At 40.5% G+C, this 13138-nt stretch overlaps 1 pseudogene; it reads right to left on the bottom strand.

Annotated features, from left to right (window-relative positions):
- The window catches only part of LOC119843261, a 61181-nt pseudogene extending 52835 nt beyond the window's left edge, over positions 1–8346 (bottom strand).
- Positions 8347–13138: the final 4792 nt, after the last annotated feature.

The following is a 13138-nucleotide window of genomic DNA, read 5'->3' as shown; positions in this document are numbered from 1 at the left end:
TGTATACTAGCAGAACATGTTAAGACACAGTACAGGTACGGTAGCTAAAGTAATAACAAATCTCAATATTTAATGGGCATAACATACCTATCATTACAGAGTCTGAAGCCACTTTATTCATTATTTGTCTCATGCTGCTTGTCATGGGTGTATAAGCAACTGTAATCCCAGTAGCATTATAGGCAGAGTCATCTAATCGTCCCAGGAAAGCATGAAGCGCTTCAGGATGTGGGACATGATATGTGAACATTGATATCAAGTACACCAGAAAGAGAAATAGGAGTGACAGGATCCATTCCTGGGTAATGGAAAAGAGTAAATGAGCAGAGAGAATGGCACAACAATTTCAGAGAGAATGTTCCCTCCCTGGTTATAAGATAAGCAATAAAGCCAGTCAATACATTTTAGATGGAACAGTTTTCCTTCAAAAATTGAAGTTTCAGCAAAATCTAAATCTTGTCACAGAATATAGTCACTTTATCATTCAGAGCTTCCAACTTTCACATCTGCTAATACCTGAAAATCTGATCTGCAGCAATGCAAATACAAAAAGAGTAATATTGCCTATTAAGACAATGAAACACAAAGCTCAACTCTTCGTAAAAAGAGTTACTGATTTTACATTAGTGCATATAGTATGAAGACTGTGCTCTTCGTGTCACCACAAAACCATGATCAACTATTAAAAGTAAAGAGTAGTTTCTATAACAATCCACAGGTGAGAGAATTTCTCCTATTATCTGTTGCAGCAATGAGAAAAAGAACTACGATGGATGAAAAAGCCTCGCAAAAAACTGCAACAATTGGGGCTTTTCAATTATCATCTCACTTTTACTACTCTCTCAAATACAAAGTGGTTTTTGGGGGTGGGGGGAGGGAAATAACCCACTCACATGACCCAGCTTTTTTTGTTTTGTTCCAAACTATCTTTTTGTACTTGCCTGAAAGGTCTGCATTTTCATTCTCCATTTGATAAGTAGATTTTTACGTAAGAGAGCTTTAGTTTGCTGGCACACACTCATATTTCTCTGAAGTCTCTGCATTTCTTGATCTAGAAAGAAAAACAAAAGGATGTAAATTCTAATAAAACAAATCTAAGAAAAAATATTTGTTGTATTTGAACAATGCTTTGCATCCAAGGATACCAAAGCACTTTACCAAACTAAGCAATATTTCCATTTTACAGATTTGGAAACCAAAGACTTGCCAAAGTTTCTTCATACAAAGGAAGTCTGTGTTGGCAGAGAAAACAAATTCAGATTTCTCCCTCCTAGACCCAATGCCTTAACTAATAGACCATCTTCTCTCCCATGGCTTTTATAAATTACTATTTGGTGAAATTGTCCCTTCTGTACTGCAAAATTAAAGAACTCACTTCAGGTGCTCTCCTTTACTAAAAACGTTCAGGGTGGGGAGAAACTACAAGGATAATGAAAACTTTTCTGTAGTAGATGCAGGGTTTTCTTAAACTTTTTCTCTATTTAATGTTTTTAGTCGTCTTCTTAGAAATTAAACAACAGGCAATACTACTTCATTTTTAATTATATTGATACTTTCAGAAAAAGTGTGTACGCATTCTGCTGTTTTTAGTTTGAAAGTATTTCCTAAAAGAACCTCAAATTAATTGATATTTATAATTTGAAAAATAGAAATCCAACTTACTAATTATGCATTCATGTATATCTGGGTATGCAAAATAGTAGTAAGAAATACAAAATGTGTTTTGAATTTTCAGTGGAATCCTAAACAACCTAACAATGGTAGAAAACCTTAAAAAACTAGAAAAATAATTATTTTCATATCTTGGCCTACCAGTGAACAAAAGTGTTAATTTAAAATTTAAAGTCAAACTCTACTGTTTATTATAAATGTATACATAGTTTACATACATAGAAACAATGCCTACAGTCCTTCAAATCATTTGGAATTATGTCTAGGAGTGCTGCATTTAGCCCTAAATAACCATAAAGAGATGAGTGAGCAAGATGAAAAAGTATGGTTCAAAGCACCACCACAGAATTGAATTTGAATTCAGCCCCTATTATTCACTAAGGGCTTGATCCTGCAAAGTGTCAAACAACTCCTGAAGGTGCTGTGAGCTGAGCCCCCTTCACTTCTATAGGAGTTGAAGGCATTTCCACATCTTGCAGGAACAAGCCTAGGGACATTCTTTATGTGACTATCATTGGGAACAAAAATTCACTCAAGAGAAAGAGTAACAAATGCATGTTTGTGAGAATATTTATCTGGAAGCACTGGAATGGGTTACATTGGAATGAGAAGTGGTGGAATCTCTGTCCTTAATTTTTTTAAGGCCCGGCTTGACAAAGTCCTAGCTGGGATGATTTAGTTGGTGTTGGGTCCTACTTTGAGCGGGGGATTGGACTAGATGACCTCCTAAGGTCTCTTCCAACCCTAATAGTCTATGATTCTATGAAGCGTTTGGCTGCCCCTTTTAAAATTCCTTTCAAGTTGGGAGTTATCCAATCAAAGCAGAAACAACAATATGTTTGGTCACCTAAGCATCACCTATCTCAAAAACCACATGTAGTGAACGTGTAAAGCACTAGTTGTAGAGAATTGTTTGACCAGTCCATAAGGGTGAGCTACATACACATAAATCAGTCAAGTTTGAGTAACTTGTGAAACCTTCAAGGGGTTACATATGTGAAATAATAGATGTCCCAGATCTAATTGCAATCACAAAGCTAAAATGGAATCATACTATGGTATGACTAAATTATGCTTTCATACAAACAGACGTCCTGACCTTCCAAGAATAAAAGCTCAGTTACAGAGACAAGGTGGGTGAGCGAATATCCTTTATTGGATCAACTTCTGCTGGCGAGAGAGAGAAGCTTTCAAGCCACAGAAAGCTCTTCTTCAGTCACTCTCACCAACAAAAATGGATCCAATAAAGGATATTACTCACCTAGTCTCTCTAATATCTGGGGAACACCACAGCTACAATGACACACGCATAGCTCAGGATAAGACATCTTTGCATCTGACCCTTTAAAATGTCCGTAGCTGAAATAAAAGGAGCTTGGATGTGTTTCATTCTTTTTCCTTTGGATATCACTTCCAGATGTTGCTGACTGGACAGCTGGACTTTTCTTATAAATGATGCCAAAAGCACTTCCATGGCTCGGTTCCCCTTACTATTGTTGTTGTGTGTGGTGTCTTTTTGGGTGGGGGTGGGGGGGGGTAAACATTTGCATGCTCCTAGTGCAATAGGTTCAGATTTCTAATTACTCATAGACTTTAAGGTCAGAAGGGACCATTATGATCATCTAGTCTGACCTCCTGCACAACACAGGCCACAGAATCTCACCCACCCACTCCTGCAATAAACGGCTCACCTATGTCTGAGCTATTGAAGTCCTCAAATCATGGTTTAAAGACTTCAAGGTGCAGAGAATCCTCTAGCAAGTGACCCGTGCCCCACATTGCAGGGGAAGGCAAAAAACCCCCAGGGCCTCTGCCAATCTGCCCTGGAGGAAAATTCCTTCCTGACCCAAATATGGCAATCAGCTAAACCCTGAGTATTTGGGCAAGACTCACCAGCCAGATACCCAGGAAAGAATTCTTTGTAGTAACTCAGATCCCACCCCATCTAGCATTCCATCACAGGCCATTTGGCCTATTTACCACTAATAGTCAAAGATCAATAAATTGCCAAAATCATGTTATCCCATCATACCATCTCCTCCATAAACTGATCAAGCTTAATTCAATGCTAACCAAGGAACCTATCCCGGAACTTGCCTGTGCATCCTCCACTGTCATTGATTTCAATGGGATTTGAGATCACTTGGCATGATATAGTTGGTCTTGTTCATATTTTTTCTTCAGACTTGGAATTTGATGACAAATAGTGCAAAAGAAGAAGGGGGAGAAAAGCTAAAAGTGCACATCACACGTTCACATCTTGCTAATGTGATTTGCTATTCTGAAGTAGCAATATACTCAAAAATGTGGAACTAAAGTTATTTATCACATTATTGTTATTATTATTATTATTTTTATTATTATTATTACAAATGAACTTCTCTCTGCTACTAAATCCAGAAGGAATGCCACTATAACTGAAAGAGCAGGACTGAGGTAGGCTATTCCAAAGAGAAATTACTCCAGTCATTTCATAATGGAGTACATCTCTCATTTTAGACCCAAAATTACCTCTTAGTAGAGCAACTTGTTGCTGCTAATTATTTATACATGGGAAACATTGAATCAGAAAACTAAGGGTACAAGAAATTTGGTTATAAAATTAGTTCCACATTTCAAGCTTCCTCCTCTACTATGCCGGACTCATAAATAAATACATACTTTAAAGCACTTTACATCTTCAAATGTCTTGTACAAACATGAACTAACCAGTAGCATTTATCTCACATGAGTGTCCTATCCCTATTTTACATCCAGGAAAACAGACACAGAAGTTAAGTGAAGTGATTTGCTCAAGAACTGACTGCAAGAGTCTGATCCTGATCCCATTGAGCCAATGGCAAAATGCCTATTGATTCTAATGGGTAGGATTAAATGGAATTTGGAGCACAGAAGATGGAGGCTTATCATGGCGCTGAAGATTTGGGGACCAAATCAGAATGAGCTAGTGAGGGATCAAGGAATCTAAGCATCTGCAAGCACAGGGCAATTCTCTTGAAGGGAGTGGATGTTTTTAAAAAAAGTAAAGAAGTTTCCCATTAAACACTTGGGTGTGGAGAATTTTAGGTTGCAAACTCATACCAATGTGTGTAAAATTTTCTTTCAGAAGATTAAAGGTTAAAAAAAAATCAGAAACCCAGGCAATTCAGAGTTAAACTCTAACTTCCACAGTAAACCACAGAACTGCAGACAAATCACCGCCACAATTCAAACTCTGCTCCAAAAAATAACAAAAGTCAACATTTGTACCTGGAAAGGACAAAAAAAAATAGTTTCCTTGTACAGCTAGAATCGAGCTCTCTGCAGAGTTGCTGTAATAAACTTACTTCCAAATTAAGTCAGCTGCAGATTTACACACTTCCAGAAACGCATTCCGTCACCCTGCAGACGAGCCAACAGAAAACAATTTCACATTATCATCCCAACCGAACATTCATGACAAGAACCACACAATTGCATCAAGCAATCAAAGTAAACGATTTCACCATTACTCTCTTAGCTATCTCTAGAGACAAGTAAGTTAACCAAACACAAAACTGCAAAAATAACACTGTTCAGTACTTTCTAAATGAGTCTGAGCATACTACATTAGAGCAATCTTCTGGAGCAGGGTTAATCGAGTGGTGGTGATTTACATGTAATGCAGAAGTACAAATTTATCTTTCAATTCCTTGTTTTCTATCCTAATAGAGGTAAAACTGCATTATAGCAGATCTTTCTTTTTTCACACCTACCAGGAGATTTCTATGGCACATTTCCTGGGGTTCTAATTTTATTTTTAAAACGTTAGTGTTCTTGAAAGATAATATACGCTTGAAACGCTGATACATGCCTGCAACTTTAACATCACAAAAATGAAACTCTTTGTATAGGAATTGCAAAGAAAATAGGGCATCAGGTACTAATACCACCTCTACTGTCCTTTCTCCATAGACCACCTCGAAGACTGTCTACACTATAGAACCTACACTCTCATAGCTTCCTAGTTTAGATGCAGAAAGAGTTTTTCTGCCAATGTAGGAACACCACCTCACCAAAGGACAATGCTTAGTCTACACTCAAAAGTTATATCAGCATGGCTACGTGGGTCAGTGCCAGAAGCGGTGCTAGCCCATTGGGAGCCCTAAGAAAGAATATTTTTGTGAGGTCCCCTACAACACATACTAATAAACTTGTTAAACAGAGGGCAAGTCAACACTACAGGACTACATTGGCACAGCTGCACTGACGCAGCTGTGGCATGTCTGGTGAAGGAGTGCTCGCCCATTGGCATAAGTACTCCACCTTGGCGAGAAGCAGAAGCGATATCAGCGGGAGAGCATCTCCTGCCAACATAACACTGGTGTGGACAGCGTGAAACTTGTGTCACTTGGGGGCGGGCTTTTTCACACTCCTGAGCGACATAAGTTAGATCAACTTAACAGGTAGTATAGACCTGCCCATAATAGGGAGTCCCCTTGAGTGGCTTGGGGCCCTAAACAATTACTTATTTTGCTTATGCTTGGCACCGGCTCTGGTCAGCACTGTGAAAAAACCACTCCCCTGACCCACAGAGCTATGCCAATGTAACTGTCAAGTGTAGATGCAGTTTAGGCAACAAAAGAGCACTTCAGTCCAATGCAGTGGTTCCCAAACTTTAACAATCTGTGAACCTCTTTCACTAAAATGTCAAGTCTTGCGAACCCTCTCCTAAAAATGAATATTTCCAGGGCCTTTCTCCTTTACCTGAGTATAGATTATAAAAGCAGTGATTCTGGAAATATACAATTTGTTTTTATGACATGCTTATTACACACTATTTATGATTAATTATTATTTATCATTACAGTATTTTTATTATATTATGAAAACAGCAACACCCTTCCAAGATCTCACTTTCGTAGCTTGTATCACTTGGAATATGCCTGTTATAAGACAAGACTCCTACGTTTCATCAAGGAGTATCAGATGTGAAACAGCGTGAAGGTATTTAAGAAGACAACTCAAAGAGTTCCTCCTACACAAGCATTCAGGTCTTGAGCAGTCCAGGCAAACAACGCATATTACAACAAAGCTTAAACTTGTTCTTCGTAATAATTTTTAAAACAATACTAGCTGCCTATTTAATTTTAAAAACAGCAAAAAGTATCTACCTTCCTTTCTATTTCTTAAAAGGAGTCTTGAAATTTAAGTCTCCTCAGTGTGATAGATATGCTTGCTTTGATCTGCTTAGCTCTTGAAAGTCCAGGGGCTCCAGGCTGCTGGCCCCATGCTGCCCGGGGTCCCTAGGGACAGCTCTGTCCACCATTAGGGAATTTTTTCCCAAGAACCCCCTGTAACATTTTGCAAACCCCCAGGGGTTCATGAATCCCAGTTTGAGAACCACTGGTCTAATGTAAGGTCTGTCTATGCTATGGAGACTGTATTGGCACTGCTATGCCAGCATAGCCCCATAGTGTAGATACAGTCTACACTGACAGAAGAAGTTTTTCTGTCCAGGTAGGAATACCACCTCCCTGAATGCCATTAGCTACATCAACAGAAGCACTTTGACGTATTTGTGTCTACACTGGTGGTTATGTTGGTATGGTACCTCAGTTAAGAATGTGGCTTTTTTCACACCCCTGACCAATGTAGCCGTGCCAATATAAGTTCCAAGTGTAGACTAAGCTGTCAGTTGGGGAGCTGGTGTTCCTACACTGACAGAAAAAAACGCTTCTGTCCATGTAGGCTGCATTTACACTACAGGGCTATGCCAACACAGTTATGCCGATACAGTCTGCCTAGTGCAGACATATCTCTTTATTAGCACAATGCTTCAGTAGAGGGTGGAAAATGGCATGGAGGAATTTCAAAAAAAATCTCCCCACTGGAATTTTTTTAAAAAAATGTAAAGGAAACGTCACTTTTATACATACATACACGTGTGTGTGTGTGTGTGTGTGTGTGTGTGTGTGTGTGTGTGTGTGTGTGTGTGTGTGTGAGAGAGAGAGAGAGAGATTTATTCTGGTTTTAAAAGAAGGCATCAGAATAAATTTGGCACACACACATACATATCTTTTAAAACCAGAATACATGCTGCAATAAAGCATGCTCTGTGAAAAGCTGAAAATTGTTAATATATTGTTAATAGACCACAAATGAGACAAAAAAGCAATAAAGCCTTAAAATGGCAATAAAACTTCAGCAGAAAGAATTTAAACTTCATCCTTTAGAAAGATTCTGCATCTGCTAATCAGGCAGTTCAAACAAAACAAAACAGCAGGGCACACTGGAGAAATGTTAGTTTTAGAGTCTTTAATTACCAGCTGTTTTCATACTTTAGGAGTCAAATGGAATTTTAAAAAAATAGGGAACTTACCTTAGGGGAAAAGTTTTGAGAAGCATTCAGAATATTTGCTCTTGTAATGGATCTGTAAACACTGCCGAGGTCTTCTTTTTCCTGCCATTACTTTCTAATCCTTGTAATACACTCCATGCTTCTGTGCAGCTCCTCCCACCCTTCATTTCAATAATTCTGCCAAAAAGGCATGGCTTACATGACCACTTTGGTTTACTTTACTAGTTGCCCCCTCTTTACCCTCTTTCTTCAGATTCCTTTCTTTTCTATAGAGCTAACAGAGGATATTGCTGCCCAGCTGCTGAAGGAAAATTCCTCTCAAAAGTTAGGTTCAGGAAACTCTTGAAACTTTGAATACAAAAATAAAAAACAAGCTCTGCCTGGTCAAATCTCGTGTTTCTTCCTACAAAAGTAGTAGCTGACTATAACCGCCCTGCAATGATGCCTTGATGTAGGTAGAAGGGCAAAAGGTTGAGCCTTATTTACCCAGCAGATCAACAGCTTTGTTGGCAAAATATTGTATATAACAGAGTTCTGTAAAGTAACTCCAACTGGCTGGAAATCCCCTTCCCCCTTTATCATGTGGAAACGAGGCACATCAAACAACATTAATTTCTCTAACACTATATTTTCAAAGGGAATTCTTCTAATTTCATCGATATAGAATAGAGGTTAAGCTATAAAGCTGCACTATATCCAATCTCTATTTCTTTTTCAGAGCCAGAGGCAGATTTCTATGGCACATATTCAACAGTGAAAATTAGGGATGTGTACATCGGTTTCTAAATAAGTTCCCAAGGGCGGCGGTAGAAATCCCACAGTCAGAAGTATTCAGAATGACCTGGGACACAATGAAAGCTAAGGCTGTATTGGCGGATGGACTGCAGGAGATCAGCAGCACTCAACTTGCGGGGCCCTGCCCAGAAGGGGTTTGCCACAGCCACGTCCACGGTGATTTGTGTACCATGTAGCTCATGAAAAGCAGAGGTGCCCTGTACTCAGGCAAATGTGAGCGACGCGCCAAGCATCAGTAGTGAGACTTGCCCATTAGGCATGGTAAACAAAACAAAACAAAACAAAAAAAAAAGAAGGTAAAAATGCTATGGTCAGATTAAAAAAGTGTATTATTATTTACATAACATTAGTGCATGACAGACAAGCAAAAGTGGGGCCTGTGACAGGGTATATAAACCAATCGTAGTTGTTAACTTTCCGCCAGGGAGCCCGTCCCAGGGTGCACCTGCACTGCTTCTTAGGCCAAGTGTAGGACTTGAAAAGGAGGAAGGGGAGAAGAGCAGACAGGCTTCTCCCAGGGGCAAGTGACAAGTCTGACCAGAGACATGGGCTCTGAAGAGCTGCAGCCCGCCTGAACCTCAGAGTAAGGAATGTGCTAACCCCAGGGCTAAGAGGCTGATCGAGGCACAGCAGCCTGTGGTTAGAGAGGAGGAGAGACTAGAGTGGCTCAGGTGCATCTGGTGAGGAAGAAGTAGAGTTGTGATGCTGTAAAGCGGTCTAGCTGGAAGGCCAGGTGACTCTTATGACTAAAGTAGGCCAAAGATGACACTGGGGAAACTGAGGCAGCACATCTGGACACAAGGGGATGTGCTGGAGTGACAGCTTTGCTACAGGACCCCATTATGTGAGGCACTGTACATATTAGTAGATGGGTCCCGGCCTGAAGAACTTACAATCTAAATGGACCAGACAGACGCAGGGTGCGTGAAGGGGTAGAACACAAAAGCAAAGCTACCAGTGGGATGGTGGAAAGCGTCATGTTAATTCCATTTTTTTTGAGGGGGATGGGTTAATTAGGAGGTGACCGGCTAATGGAAAGAAAGGGGAAAGGAAGGGAATGGAGACAAAGAGGGCAGGGGAGTGGAGAGAAGAGGGAAAGAGGTGCAGGTGTGGGGAGACTGCGAGGAAGGGACTGGGGACTCGGGGAGGATTGGAGCAAACAGCCAATCAGCACAGGGCACAGGAAGTCTAGTCCAAACAGTTCCCTGAATGTCCAGGGTTCCAGGGGTTCCTGCTTTGGCAGCTTCCGCCCCAACTGGCTGGAGTCTCTGGCAGGCTCCTCTCTGCACCCACTTGATGGTGGAGGGGATTCATCATAATACCCTGGAGTGTGGAGAGGAATGTCATGTCTCAACGCAGCTTTAAAATTATGGGGTTGGGGAGGAAGTTTCATGGAACACAATATTTAAAAAAAAAACCCAACACTTTAATTTTCAAAATTGGAAGATTTGCTGACATTACATTCCCTTTTGGGCGGGGGGGAAGGGGAGAAATGCAGCTCCACACATACTAGACAATGGGGTGTCAGGAAGCCTGTTATGGCTCTCCATTTCAGAGGGTAAACCTGCATTAGCCATAGGTATTGTTTAGATCTGACCAGGAGGCAGCTTAAATCTATGCCAGCAGGCAACAATCCTCAAGGGGCAATGTACCAGCTGGGAATAATTAGAGTGCAGTGAATTTTGTCCATGCCCTAGGATGAGGCCAGGTAAGGGCTGGTGCAGAAGCTTAATAGGCTAACTCTGAATCAATTGAAAGTTGTCCTATGATGAGGGAACTCGTACTGGGCTAGATCAGCTGCTTTGCATAGTTCTGGTGGCGTTAAGGGGCCTGAGTACACAGAAGAATCTGGCCTTAGGTATTCATTCTTTCCTGGAGCTGTGGAAAGAGACCAATTCTGGAACCAAGTCTGGCTAAGCTCTGCACATTGAAGCTTCAGAAAAATTTAAAAATAATTTAAAATAAAAGCCCAGATATCTGACACCCTTTCCCAGGCAGTCTTCTCAGTCTCACTAACTCAGGATACAGAATAAACGTACGAAAAGACAGCACTTGCCCCAGGAATAAATCACCCACTGTATAAGCTATTCCACGGGATCGTCTCCATCAGCCTTCCACCTGCTGAGAAGAGACCCTTTTATATGGGCAGTAGGATCCACCTGTTCTCCTGTAATCAAAGTGGAGAGAAGCTGTGCCTGGCTGCTTTCTTTCTCCAGCCTTTGGATATGTGGCTACTAAAGAGAGGCAGGTTGTTTCTAGCTCACAAAGGCTCTCTCTGGGATCTGAAAGGGCTTGTCCAACGCACTCCACACACCACTGGCAGGGGCCAGCTCTACAGAGGTTGTTATCCCATCACCCAGCTGGTAAAGAAGCTAGTATTAGCATGCTGCTTCCCAGGGTGGTGGCAAATGAGGAAAACATCAAGCAAACCTGGCACTGTGGTACTTCCTGGGCTGCAGCCAACATTGAGGCCCATGGTCAGTTACTAGAAGGAACAAGCTCCCAAGTAAATAATATTGTAGAGCAACCAATGAACCACGAGACACTGCTTTCTCTGTGGGGTCACAGGTTAAGAGTTTGTGACACAGTATGGCATGTTCTGCATCCTCAACATTTTGGGCTAATACTGCACCTACCAGATATTTGAGGAATCAGTTTGCAGGACAAACGTCAGATCAAAATTCAGACTGCATAGCCTACGTTACATACATACCATCTCTGTCAGTATTGAAATCCCTATTACATCAGGAAATAAACATAGAAAGGCAATTCATTGTCTACCTGAAACTAGCTCAGATGTATTAACCAGCAGTTTCATCTGCGACAGTGATACCATGGGTAAAATCTAGAGTAGTTTCTTGGAGAAACTAAATAGAGCCTAATTGCTCATCTGGCTAGGTTGTTGTGTGTTTGAGTTCATCCACTTGGAACTGAAGGCTAGCTGCATAAAAAACACACCAGTAATGAGACAAACAGGGTGTATTAAATGGCCACATCATAATGTAGACAATTATTTTTTTATTAAAGTTATACAAAATATAGATGAACTTTAAAGGCTGAATTCTACCTGTGCCTAGTGTGTGTCAATTATTCACTTCACTCTGGAGAAGTGAGGCAAACAGGAAGTCAAGAAGTTCTGACTTCTATTCCCAGATGTCCTGATGTGACACTCACGTCACACTCCGTGAGTCAAGTTACTAAACCTCATTTGTAAAACAGGGCTAATGCCAGCTTTACTAGGGTGCTCTGAGGAAGAGCCAAACAAGTTTTCCTGTTGTATTTTCCCATCAAACAGCAAAGGAAACATTACATTAAGCAAAAATAACCACATATGGATGGGAACATGAAGGACTTTAAAGAAACCAAGAACATTTCCATCCATGACTGGAATCCATTCTATAGATATGTTCTGAAATAAAATTTGCTACAGGCTGAATTCATTAGACCGGACAGTTTTTAATAGCTTTCTTTGTACCTACTGTAGCTTAAATGAGTTTAATTTTGGCATGTCAGAATCAGAAGTGTGTCATTTCAGGTAACATAGTTGGAACCACTTATGAAAGATGGGTTAGCCAGTTCAGAAAAACAAACAAACAAACAAACAAAAAAAAACACTGTCGTCTAAAATGTTGCTCCTTGTCCTGAGCAAAATCGGAGCCCTAAGGTCTTTTGCAGGTTCTGACTCATTTGCATATGAGCCTTCCTCAGAATTTTCAATGAGGAATTGAATTTTCAATCTTCAACTAAGATTCAACAGTGCTAATTCTAAGGGCTAAATAGTAACTATCCTTGCATGGGTGAGTGAGGAGTTTAAGGAGTAGACACAGAGGGCCTTTCTTCCTACCCAACCTTCTGGCAAGAGGCAAAATATTGATGTACGGCTCCGTTGAGGGCTAGGTTGTTTGGTTGTCCAATGATTACTGCTCTAAAGTGAGTGTGGCCAGCTCTGTCGGTGGCCTAAAGCTCTAATCTTCTTTGATATTGAATTGATTTAGGTCTCCAGTTAAACAGGCCTCATAGTTTGTTCAGGCATTACTCACCACACATGGCATTTTAGCATCCATTCCAGCTGATGGTTCATCCAGAAGCAGAAGTGTCAGATTACCCAGCATGCTCAGTACAAAACACTACTAAAATGGAGGAAAGCCATTCCAGAAGGAAGGATCTGACCCACTTTTTAAAAACACACTCTCTTAATTCAGATCTGAATAATGCATGAGCAAGAGAGACTCAGAAGAAGTTTCTTGTGTACAACAAAATAAAAATACATCTGCTAAAAATAATCCAAAATAGATTTGAAAATAATTTGCCTTCACATGCAGAAGCAGGCAAACACCTTCCAGTGCCAACAAA

The sequence above is a fragment of the Dermochelys coriacea genome, chromosome 14 (assembly GCF_009764565.3).
Source record: "Dermochelys coriacea isolate rDerCor1 chromosome 14, rDerCor1.pri.v4, whole genome shotgun sequence".
In the NCBI taxonomy this organism is placed as follows: Eukaryota; Metazoa; Chordata; order Testudines; family Dermochelyidae; genus Dermochelys; species Dermochelys coriacea.
The sequence above is the reverse complement of the archived record's forward strand: the minus strand, read 5'-3'. Positions and strand labels throughout refer to the sequence as shown.